This window comes from Coenobita brevimanus, chromosome 89 (assembly GCF_032717465.1).
Source record: "Coenobita brevimanus isolate Jiangsu-jjx chromosome 89, ASM3271746v2, whole genome shotgun sequence".
Taxonomy (NCBI): domain Eukaryota; kingdom Metazoa; phylum Arthropoda; class Malacostraca; order Decapoda; family Coenobitidae; genus Coenobita; species Coenobita brevimanus.
The window spans coordinates 26,960,329-26,964,546 of record NC_137042.1 but is presented as its reverse complement, the minus strand read 5'-3'; the positions used below and the strand labels follow the sequence as shown (position 1 = coordinate 26,964,546).

General features: G+C 44.9%; 1 non-coding gene across 1 annotated transcript; it reads left to right on the top strand.

The window, feature by feature from the left end:
* The first annotated feature begins 3,008 nt into the window (after positions 1–3,008).
* Positions 3,009–3,127, top strand: LOC145411485 (5S ribosomal RNA). Its single transcript, XR_013899426.1, has one exon. It is a non-coding gene; the product is annotated as a 5S ribosomal RNA (ribosomal RNA).
* Positions 3,128–4,218: the final 1,091 nt, after the last annotated feature.

Here is a 4,218-nt window from a genome sequence, read left to right as displayed (position 1 = left end):
GGTTATCTATTTCCTCTGTGCATATACCTTTGTTACTATGTTCTTCACCTCGGTCTGTATGTATTTATGTATGTATCATTATTATTATTATTATTATTATTATTATTATTATTATTATTATTATTATTCTACGGGAAACTTGTAAGGTCTGTGCTGTATGTGTATCAGTGCAATTCTTTTATTTTCTATGGTTTTCTCTATTTTCTATTTCATTTCTTACCTTTTTAGTTCTCGTTTTATTCCAGTCTCTCTCCTTTTCCTCCGTCTCTCCCTCCCCCTTTCTTCTCTCTTTCATCCATTCATTCATTCACACATTCAGTGCATCATAAATTTGTTCTTTCCTTCATTGATCATACGCTGACATTGTTTCTTTGTGTGAGGAGGTGGAGGAGGAGGAGGAGGAGGAGGAGGAGCAGGAGGAGGAGGAGGAGGAGGAGCAGGAGCAGGAGAAGAAGAAGAAGAAGAAGAAGAAGGGGTGTGTAGGAAGTAAAACTATCATCAAGCCATGTGGATCAATGTGGACAACACAATAATAGCCGGGGAGGAGGAGGAGGAGGAGGAGGAGAGGGGGGAAAAGGAGGAGGAGGAGGAAGAGGAGAAGGAGGAGAGGAAGATAAGGAATAGGAGGAGGAGGAGAGGAAGAAGAAGAAGAGGAGGAGGAGGAAGAAGAGGAGAAGAGAAAGGTAAGGAATAGGAGGAGGAGGAGGAGGAGGAGAGGAAGAAGAAGAGGAGGAGGAGGAGAGGAAGAGGAGAAGGAGGAGAGAAAGATAGGGAGTAGGAGGAGGAGAGGAAGAAGAGGAGGAGGAGAGAAAGAGGAGAAGAAGAAGAAGGATGAGGCGGATGAGGAGAGTATTAATAGACTGAAGGGAAGATGGAGGATTGAAGGAGAGGGATAAAAACAAGAGGAAGAGAAGAGAGAAGATAAATGCAAGGGAAGGAAGAGAGGAAGGAGGAAGAGGAAGAGTAATAAGAGGTGTTGGAGGAGGAAGAGAAGACCATCAAAGCATGCGGATCAATGTGGAGGGGTAATGAATGATGGGGGGAAGGGGGCGAGGGGAAGGGGAGGAGTTGATGTGGGAGGTGAGGGGAATGAGGAAGGGGAAGAATGAGAGGAGGCGAGAAGAGAGGAGGGAGGGAGGAAAAGGAGATTTGGGGAGGTAAAGAAAGGGAGGGGGAGGGAATAGTGTAAGATAGAGGGGAAGGGGGAAGGGGAGGGAGCTGGGGAGGGAGGTGAGGGGAATGAGGAAGGGGAGGAGTGAGAGGAGGAGAGACGAGAGGAGGGAGGGAGGGGAAGGAGATTAGGGGAGGTAAGGAGAGGGAAGTGGGGAGGGAGGTGATGAGGGGAGAGATATGGAGGAGTCAAGGAGGAAGGGAGAGAAAAGGGGGTCAGAGTTGAGGGGGGGGAAGAAGTGGGATAAAGGGGATGAATAAGGCGATTAAGAGAGAGAGAGAGAGAGAGAGAGAGAGAGGATGTAGCATGACTGGAAAAAAAGAGGGGAATATAAGGAAATGAGGTTAGTAGGAGAGTTAAAAGAGGGGTAATAAGAGAAAGTTGGGGGTAGCAGAGTAGTTAGAAAGAGGGGAAATTTAAGAAAAGAGATGATGATAAAAAGGGGAAAGGGTGAAAGTAGAGTAAGAGGAGAAAATGCAAAAGAGGGGAAATGAGGGGAAAATTGGGGAAGTAAAAAGAAAGGAAATTTGATAAAATGGGGATAGCAGACGCGTAAAAAGAGGGGAAATATGAAATACAAATGTGTGGTACCAAAAAGTGGAATGGGTATAAATAGGGTGAGGGGTGATGGCAACTGAGTGAGTGAGGGGAAAATATATGGCCGAGGGACATTTATTGTGGTGCCTGGGTGGTGGTGGGTTTAGTGCTTATTTCCTTTGTTTTTACCAGAGCTATATATGTATTCTCTTTCTCTCTCTCTTCTCTGTTTCTGCTTCACCCCCCTCCCTCACTCCCCTCTCCACCTCTTTCAGTACCTCTCTCCTCTCTGTTTCTTTCTCCCCACTCTCCCACTTCCCTGCTTCTACTTCTCTCCCGCCTCTCACTTCCCTTTCCACCTCTTTCACCTTCCCACAACCTCATATCCTCTCCTCCCCTCACTCTCCCTCCATTCTTGTTAACTCATTCACTACCCTTTGTCTCCTCCCTCGTTCATTCAACCCTCCTTAACTCCCTTAGTTTCTCTCACTCTCCCCTCTTTCTCCTCCCTCCCTCCTCTCCTATAGCTCACTCCCTCCCCTCTCCTCTCTCCCATCCCTCCCCCCCTCACCATTCTCGCCAATTGATTGAGTCTACAATCCATTTAGTACACCAGCTCACCCTACTCCCACTTACTTTCTTGTCTCTCTCTTTCTTCTCTCCTCTTTCTCTCTTCCTCTCCTCATCCATCTCTCCACTGTCTCTCCTCCCTTCATTCTCTTCTTCCCCTTTTGTCCCTGCCCTTTTCTTCCCTTTCCCTCTCTCTTGTTCCTTTTATCTCCCCTTTTTCCAACTCTTCCCTCTATGTGTTTTTCTTCCTTCTTGCCCTTTTCCCCCTTTCATTCCAATTGCATCCTTTCCTTCTCCTTCATTAATTCAGTCACATCCAGCCTCCTTCACTTCTCCCTCGGTTTCATTCACTTCCACAACTGCTGAGTCCATTCACTGCCCTTTATCCATGGTGAGTATAGGATGAGTTTGATGGTGATGATGTTGATGATGGTAGAGATTATGATGATGGTGGTGGTTATGGTGATGATGTTGTTGGCAGTATTGTGATGGTTTTTGCAATGGTGTATGTAAAAGTGATGATGATGGTGGTGGTTATGGTGATGATGATGATGATGATGACGATGATGGTAGGGAAGTGAGAAAGGGAAGCAGCACAGTAAACCGGGCCGGTAAAACCCAGTACAGTAGGTAGATTAAAACTGGGACACTACCGGTAACATAGACATCAGGGTACAGGGTCCGGTTCGGCTCTCGAGGTGGAATAATTCGGGGATTATCACTGCTTTATGCCAACGGCCATACCACGTTGAGTACACCGCTTCCCGTCCGATCAGCGAAGTTAAGCAACGTTGGGTCTGGTTAGTACTTGGATGGGTGACCGCCTGGGAACACCAGATGCTGTTGGCATCCCTACGTGTCAAGTGGGGTTGGTGGAGGATTAGTGCCCCTCCCTGTAAAACAATTAACTCTATGCCGTTGGCCACCCCGTTTGGGATACATGGCGTCTGGCAATGAATGAAAATGAATGAATCACTGCTTGGCGGTAATTAACTCTCTCTCTCTCTCTCTCTCATCAATCTATAATTATCTATCCATCTATCTATCTGTCTGTCCATCACCGTCTCACTTTCAGAATCATTAAATAATAGACACTGTGGGAGTACGTACATAAATAGATAGTTAAATAGATAAGTAGATAATCGATGATAGATAAAGACCATGCGTGTCGTTCCCTTCCTATGTGAATGTTGATGTGACTGATGAGATAGCCAGTTAGGGGAGGCGGGTGTAACAATGCAATTAGGCAGTCAGATAGTTCCCTACCCCGTATTTTGACCTCTGATTGCTCTAGGACGCGTCGTTTAAGGAAGCTCCCTAACACCTCTTCCTCAGCGATTTAGTTTTGGATATGGCTGGTTAATGTCCTTTTGTACTTTTTTTTTGTACTGCAGAGTAAAGCGATGTTGTTAGGATTTGTGTAACGCGGAAGAGGACAGTAAGGCGTAATAAGGAAAATAAATCGCTTAAGAAATGGTGTTAGGGAGCTTCCGGAACCGACGAGAATACGGTCCTAGGTCTCCCACTGCTGAATAATTCCTGTCTTTAATTAGAGCAAGAGGGGAGTGTGAAAATAAAGCAGTTCCCAGTAATAGAAATAAAGTAAAATTAATTCTAACATGACCTAAAAATGCCATGTCTCCATCTTAAATCCTTAGTTGTAACAAGCGTTTAACACTAGAATAGGATGCTAGTCACGAAGAAGTGCCGTGAGTAGGATGTAGAGCCATAGCACTTTCCTATCCTGCCATTGAGCTACGTGAAATAACCTGAAAAGGGCAAATCCAGGCCAAGTTAAAGTGAAAGAATTGTAGTAGATATTGACAGATTTAGTAATGGTTTTAAATAGGCTGATAAAAGTAGATAAAATTATATAATGATAGATGTACCTTTCTGTTAAAATAATATCCCATTTTTATTTTTAGAATCAGGTGTGGATT